The sequence below is a fragment of the Eucyclogobius newberryi genome, unplaced genomic scaffold, assembly GCF_026437365.1.
Source record: "Eucyclogobius newberryi isolate DKJ021-1_F unplaced genomic scaffold, fEucNew1.0.hap1 SCAF_22, whole genome shotgun sequence".
Taxonomy (NCBI): Eukaryota; Metazoa; Chordata; class Actinopteri; order Gobiiformes; family Gobiidae; genus Eucyclogobius; species Eucyclogobius newberryi.
Window position 1 is genome coordinate 1,194,178 of NW_027315857.1, and position 8,202 is coordinate 1,202,379.

The window sequence follows — 8,202 nt, forward strand, 5'->3', positions numbered from 1 at the left end:
TGTAATAGTGTGTTTAGACTTATACACCATGTAATAGTGTGTTTAGACTTATACACATGTAATAGTGTGTTTAGGCTTATACACCATGTAATAGTGTGTTTAGACTTATACACCATGTAATAGTGTGTTTAGACTTATACACCATGTAATAGTGTGTTTAGACTTATACACCATGTAATAGTGTGTTTAGACTTATACACCATGTAATAGTGTGTTTAGACTTATACACATGTAATAGTGTGTTTAGGCTTATACACCATGTAATAGTGTGTTTAGACTTATACACATGTAATAGTGTGTTTAGACTTATACACATGTAATAGTGTGTTTAGACTTATACACATGTAATAGTGTGTTTAGACTTATACACCATGTAATAGTGTGTTTAGACTTATACACATGTAATAGTGTGTTTAGACTTATACACCATGTAATAGTGTGTTTAGACTTATACACCATGTAATAGTGTGTTTAGACTTATACACATGTAATAGTGTGTTTAGGCTTATACACCATGTAATAATGTGTTTAGACTTATACACCATGTAATAGTGTGTTTAGACTTATACACCATGTAGTAGTATGTCATTATAATCATTGTGTACATAAATTTACCAGGCTGCGAAATAGACGGGGGCCCGGGGCCCGTAAGCCCTCAAATCCCCGGCGGGCCCGGGGTTTGAATTAGGAAGGGGCCCGCCGTGCCCCTGTATCGAAATTCCAAATTTTAACTAGTAATTTGACTATATTTGGGGCATTTTCATCGCTTAAGTTTCGTTTTGACAGACATGCCACTTCATAGTATTCTCACTTCTCATTGGCCGAGCGGTGTCCGTGATCTAATTTCAATGAAAGCGGGCTGATCTGATTGGCCGCTGCGTTCGGTCGTGTTCGGTTGTACTCAGAAATGCTCGGTCTAATTTTGCCCAAAAGTGATATCTATGTTGGCGGCGTCAATCTCTACTCAGTCCAACAATTCAGTCTTTTTAAAGTTGTTTGGAACAAAAGCTGTGTCAATGTGGAAGTATCCAAGGGCCCCAGGGGCCCCGCCCTTTGGAGTTGTTAGCATCGGGGCAATGTATGTTAGTGGTTTATTTTGTAGGCTGGGATTTTATATATTCCACAAGATCTCCTTGTGTCAAATGCTGTAAACAGTATTTATTTTGAATCTAATAAACATGATTATATTGAATTAAACAGTTTTAAAGATCATGATCTCTGGTTTATATGATTCACTATTTGTGCTCTTCATATCAAATAACAGATAAAAGTACTTTAAATTGTTTTACAGCTAATAACCAGGTTTAAAACACATTTATCTCATTCTTATGTCGCCGCGCGCGCTTGTGGGCCCTTGAAATTGCTGGGGGGCCCCTAACTTTGAAAATCTTTTGGTCAGCCTGTTTACCGTCCCTTAAAAAGACTTGGGGAGAGCAGTGAGCGGCTAGAGCAAGAAACTAAACATTTCAGTAACACAGAAGGTTTATCCATCACTTCTGAGTTTTATGACAAACACCAAATAAATAACAATTGATGTCGATATTGAAACATTAAACATTTGAGACACTAAATTTATACAACATTTTAACACAAATTAAAACTATGTTTTACTTTTTAAGAATGACAAATCTAAATATATATATTATTATAACACATGATAAATATATGTTCTTTCTGACAATACAACGCAATAAACGTATATGCAACGCAGTCAGGCGGCTCACAGTCAGTCGGCTCACTCACAGTCACTCACAGTCAGGCGGCTCACTCACAGTCAGGCGGCTCACTCACAGTCACTCACAGTCAGGCGGCTCACTCACAGTCAGGCGGCTCACTCACAGTCAGGCGGCTCACTCACAGTCAGGCGGCTCACTCAGTCACTCACAGTCAGGCGGCTCACTCACAGTCACACAGTCGGGCGGCTCACAGTCAGTCAGGCGGCTCACAGTCAGTCGGGCGGCTCACAGTCAGTCGGGCGGCTCACAGTCAGTCGGGCGGCTCACAGTCAGTCGGGCGGCTCACAGTCAGTCGGGCGGCTCACAGTCAGTCGGGCGGCTCACAGTCAGTCGGGCGGCTCACAGTCAGTCGGGCGGCTCACAGTCAGGCGGGCGGCTCACAGTCAGTCAGGCGGCTCACAGTCAGTCACAGTCAGGCGCTCAGGCGGCTCACTCACAGTAAGGCGGCTCACTCAGTCACTCACAGTCAGGCGGCTCACTCACAGTCAGGCGGCTCACTCACAGTCAGGCGGCTCACTCACAGTCAGGCGGCTCACTCACAGTCACTCAGTCAGGCGGCTCACTCACAGTCACTCAGTCAGGCGGCTCACTCACAGTCACTCAGTCAGGCGGCTCACTCACAGTCAGGCGGCTCACTCACAGTCACTCACAGTCAGGCGGCTCACTCACAGTCACTCAGTCAGGCGGCTCACTCACAGTCACTCACAGTCAGGCGGCTCACTCACAGTCACTCAGTCAGGCGGCTCACTCACAGTCACTCACAGTCACTCACAGTCAGGCGGCTCACTCACAGTCACTCACAGTCACTCACAGTCACTCACAGTCAGGCGGCTCACTCACAGTCACTCACAGTCAGGCGGCTCACTCACAGTCACTCAGTCAGGCGGCTCACTCACAGTCACTCACAGTCAGGCGGCTCACTCACAGTCACTCACAGTCAGGCGGCTCACTCACAGTCACTCACAGTCAGGCGGCTCACTCACAGTCACTCACAATCACTCACAGTCTCTCACAGTCAGGCGGCTCACTCACAGTCACTCACAGTCAGGCGGCTCACTCACAGTCAGGCGGCTCACTCAGTCAGGCGGCTCACTCACAGTCAGGCGGCTCACTCACAGTCAGGCGGCTCACTCACAGTCACACAGTCGGGCGGCTCACAGTCAGTCGGGCGGCTCACAGTCAGTCAGGCGGCTCACAGTCAGTCGGGCGGCTCACAGTCAGTCGGGCGGCTCACAGTCAGTCGGGCGGCTCACAGTCAGTCGGGCGGCTCACAGTCAGTCGGGCGGCTCACAGTCAGGCGGGCGGCTCACAGTCAGTCAGGCGGCTCACAGTCAGTCACAGTCAGGCGCTCAGGCGGCTCACTCACAGTAAGGCGGCTCACTCAGTCACTCACAGTCAGGCGGCTCACTCACAGTCAGGCGGCTCACTCACAGTCAGGCGGCTCACTCACAGTCAGGCGGCTCACTCACAGTCACTCAGTCAGGCGGCTCACTCACAGTCACTCAGTCAGGCGGCTCACTCACAGTCACTCAGTCAGGCGGCTCACTCACAGTCAGGCGGCTCACTCACAGTCACTCACAGTCAGGCGGCTCACTCACAGTCACTCAGTCAGGCGGCTCACTCACAGTCACTCACAGTCAGGCGGCTCACTCACAGTCACTCACAGTCAGGCGGCTCACTCAGTCACTCACAGTCACTCACAGTCAGGCGGCTCACTCACAGTCACACAGTCACTCACAGTCTCTCAGTCAGGCGGCTCACTCACAGTCACTCACAGTCAGGCGGCTCACTCACAGTCACTCAGTCAGGCGGCTCACTCACAGTCACTCACAGTCAGGCGGCTCACTCACAGTCACTCACAGTCAGGCGGCTCACTCACAGTCACTCACAGTCAGGCGGCTCACTCACAGTCACTCACAGTCACTCAGTCTCTCACAGTCAGGCGGCTCACTCACAGTCACTCACAGTCAGGCGGCTCACTCACAGTCAGGCGGCTCACTCACAGTCAGGCGGCTCACTCACAGTCAGGCGGCTCACTCAGTCACTCACAGTCGGGCGGCTCACTCACAGTCACACAGTCGGGCGGCTCACAGTCAGTCGGGCGGCTCACAGTCAGTCGGGCGGCTCACAGTCAGTCGGGCGGCTCACAGTCAGTCGGGCGGCTCACAGTCAGTCAGGCGGCTCACAGTCAGGCGGGCGGCTCACAGTCAGTCAGGCGGCTCACAGTCAGTCACAGTCAGGCGCTCAGGCGGCTCACTCACAGTAAGGCGGCTCACTCAGTCACTCACAGTCAGGCGGCTCACTCACAGTCACTCAGTCAGGCGGCTCACTCACAGTCACTCAGTCAGGCGGCTCACTCACAGTCACTCACAGTCAGGCGGCTCACTCACAGTCAGGCGGCTCACTCACAGTCACTCACAGTCAGGCGGCTCACTCACAGTCACTCAGTCAGGCGGCTCACTCACAGTCACTCACAGTCAGGCGGCTCACTCACAGTCAGGCGGCTCACTCAGTCACTCACAGTCAGGCGGCTCACTCAGTCAGGCGGCTCACTCACAGTCAGGCGGCTCACTCACAGTCACTCACAGTCAGGCGGCTCACTCACAGTCACTCACAGTCAGGCGGCTCACTCAGTCACTCAGTCACTCACAGTCAGGCGGCTCACTCACAGTCACTCACAGTCACTCACAGTCTCTCACAGTCAGGCGGCTCACTCACAGTCACTCACAGTCAGGCGGCTCACTCACAGTCACTCACAGTCAGGCGGCTCACTCACAGTCACTCACAGTCAGGCGGCTCACTCACAGTCACTCACAGTCAGGCGGCTCACTCACAGTCACTCACAGTCACTCACAGTCTCTCACAGTCAGGCGGCTCACTCACAGTCACTCACAGTCAGGCGGCTCACTCACAGTCAGGCGGCTCACTCACAGTCAGGCGGCTCACTCACAGTCAGGCGGCTCACTCACAGTCAGGCGGCTCACTCAGTCACTCACAGTCGGGCGGCTCACTCACAGTCACACAGTCGGGCGGCTCACAGTCAGTCGGGCGGCTCACAGTCAGTCGGGCGGCTCACAGTCAGTCGGGCGGCTCACAGTCAGTCGGGCGGCTCACAGTCAGTCAGGCGGCTCACAGTCAGGCGGGCGGCTCACAGTCAGTCAGGCGGCTCACAGTCAGTCACAGTCAGGCGCTCAGGCGGCTCACTCACAGTAAGGCGGCTCACTCAGTCACTCACAGTCAGGCGGCTCACTCACAGTCACTCAGTCAGGCGGCTCACTCAGTCACTCACAGTCACTCACAGTCAGGCGGCTCACTCACAGTCACTCACAGTCACTCACAGTCTCTCACAGTCAGGCGGCTCACTCACAGTCACTCACAGTCAGGCGGCTCACTCACAGTCACTCAGTCAGGCGGCTCACTCACAGTCACTCACAGTCAGGCGGCTCACTCACAGTCACTCAGTCAGGCGGCTCACTCACAGTCACTCACAGTCACTCACAGTCTCTCACAGTCAGGCGGCTCACTCACAGTCACTCAGTCAGGCGGCTCACTCACAGTCAGGCGGCTCACTCACAGTCAGGCGGCTCACTCACAGTCAGGCGGCTCACTCAGTCACTCACAGTCGGGCGGCTCACTCACAGTCACACAGTCGGGCGGCTCACAGTCAGTCGGGCGGCTCACAGTCAGTCGGGCGGCTCACAGTCAGTCGGGCGGCTCACAGTCAGTCGGGCGGCTCACAGTCAGTCAGGCGGCTCACAGTCAGGCGGGCGGCTCACAGTCAGTCAGGCGGCTCACAGTCAGTCACAGTCAGGCGCTCAGGCGGCTCACTCACAGTAAGGCGGCTCACTCAGTCACTCACAGTCAGGCGGCTCACTCACAGTCACTCAGTCAGGCGGCTCACTCACAGTCACTCAGTCAGGCGGCTCACTCACAGTCACTCACAGTCACTCACAGTCAGGCGGCTCACTCACAGTCAGGCGGCTCACTCACAGTCACTCACAGTCAGGCGGCTCACTCACAGTCACTCAGTCAGGCGGCTCACTCACAGTCACTCACAGTCAGGCGGCTCACTCACAGTCAGGCGGCTCACTCACAGTCAGGCGGCTCACTCAGTCAATCACAGTCAGGCGGCTCACTCAGTCAGGCGGCTCACTCACAGTCAGGCGGCTCACTCACAGTCACTCACAGTCAGGCGGCTCACTCACAGTCAGGCGGCTCACTCACAGTCAGGCGGCTCACTCAGTCAGGCGGCTCACTCACAGTCAGGCGGCTCACTCACAGTCAGGCGGCTCACTCACAGTCAGGCGGCTCACTCACAGTCAGGCGGCTCACTCAGTCAGGCGGCTCACTCAGTCAGGCGGCTCACTCACAGTCAGGCGGCTCACTCACAGTCAGGCGGCTCACTCAGTCAGGCGGCTCACTCACAGTCAGGCGGCTCACTCACAGTCAGGCGGCTCACTCACAGTCAGGCGGCTCACTCACAGTCAGGCGGCTCACTCAGTCAGGCGGCTCACTCACAGTCAGGCGGCTCACTCACAGTCACTCACAGTCAGGCGGCTCACTCACAGTCAGGCGGCTCACTCACAGTCAGGCGGCTCACTCACAGTCAGGCGGCTCACTCACAGTCAGGCGGCTCACTCACAGTCACTCACAGTCAGGCGGCTCACTCAGTCAGGCGGCTCACTCACAGTCAGGCGGCTCACTCACAGTCACTCACAGTCAGGCGGCTCACTCAGTCAGGCGGCTCACTCACAGTCAGGCGGCTCACTCAGTCAGGCGGCTCACTCTCAGTCAGGCGGCTCACTCACAGTCAGGCGGCTCACTCACAGTCAGGCGGCTCACTCACAGTCAGGCGGCTCACTCACAGTCAGGCGGCTCACTCACAGTCAGGCGGCTCACTCACAGTCAGGCGGCTCACTCACAGTCACTCACAGTCACTCACAGTCAGGCGGCTCACTCACAGTCAGGCGGCTCACTCACAGTCACTCACAGTCAGGCGGCTCACTCACAGTCAGGCGGCTCACTCACAGTCACTCACAGTCAGGCGGCTCACTCAGTCAGGCGGCTCACTCACAGTCAGGCGGCTCACTCACAGTCAGGCGGCTCACTCACAGTCAGGCGGCTCACTCACAGTCAGGCGGCTCACTCACAGTCACTCAGTCAGGCGGCTCACTCACAGTCACTCAGTCAGGCGGCTCACTCACAGTCACTCAGTCAGGCGGCTCACTCACAGTCAGGCGGCTCACTCACAGTCACTCACAGTCAGGCGGCTCACTCACAGTCAGGCGGCTCACTCACAGTCAGGCGGCTCACTCACAGTCAGGCGGCTCACTCACAGTCAGGCGGCTCACTCACAGTCACTCACAGTCAGGCGGCTCACTCACAGTCAGGCGGCATGTCACGTGTATCTAGGTCAGGCAGCAGCTGCTAAGCTAACTAGCACAGCTAATTAGCCACCACTGCTGTCTCGGGAGAAACTCATACTTTTGTCTCTTATAATGACACCGAAACATTTCAGCTGGAATTACGCACCAAAGTAACGACAGTGAAGACCCCCGGGGGCCCGGGGCCACGAGGGGGGGGGGGGGGGGGGGATTAAACAGATAATCACTAGCACACGGGGCTAACGACAGGTGCTAACGACAGGTGCTAACGATAGGTGCCGCAGGATTACTTTAGCTCACACGCAGATCCTCACAGAAAAACACGTTAGCTGGAGCCACATTTAGCACCAGAACCACGAGCTAACGCGCTAACTTCTCCCCAAACCACGTTAGTGTGACATTTCATCAAGTTTAAGTTTGAACGTCATTTTGCGCCACAACACGTCCAACACGCGTTGATAATCTGCCACAGTCACGCCTGGATATTCCACTTAGCTTCACGTGTGAAAAGAGTCATGTTTGTACATTTGTGCAGAACATAAGATCACAACTAGCGTCAGGCGATCTCCAAAAGCGTGAAAACCAAGCAAGAAATAAGACGCCAATTCACAACTTGCACGTACTTTTCTCCCCAAACGTGCCACATTTCCCCAGTGTCTAAGATCCACACGGTGCCGCACGTACCGTGTCCGCGGCTGTGGCCGAGGCGGGCGGGACGTCAACGCTTCTCTCTTGTTTACTCTTCTGCAGATCCTCGTGCTGGAGCTCCGTCCGCGCAGCTGTCATGTCCACGGCTCCACCAGCTTCTTCCCCTGGACCATGCGCTGGACATACAGCCCACATACCATGGGACATTTCCTGGATGCACGCGGGGAAGGGATTAGGAGCAGGCGAGGAGAGGGAGGGGGGGTGACGGGGGGAGGGAGGGGGTGACGCGGGGAGGGGAGGGTGGTGGAGGGGAGGGGGTGGTGACGCAGGGAGGGAGGTGGTGACGCTGGGAGGGGGGAGGGAGGTGGTGACGCTGGGAGGAGGGAGGGAGGTGGTGACGCGGGGAGGGAGGTGGTGACGCGGGGGGAGGGGGG

At 55.4% G+C, this 8,202-nt stretch overlaps 1 protein-coding gene across 1 annotated transcript in view; it reads right to left on the minus strand.

Annotated features, from left to right (window-relative positions):
* The window catches only part of tmem102 (transmembrane protein 102), a 33,192-nt gene extending 25,205 nt beyond the window's left edge, over positions 1–7,987 (minus strand). Inside the window, exon 1 of the mRNA XM_072459100.1 lies at positions 7,805–7,987. The gene's annotated coding sequence lies outside the window, so the exon portion shown is untranslated. The remainder of the gene's footprint in view (positions 1–7,804) is intronic.
* Positions 7,988–8,202: the final 215 nt, after the last annotated feature.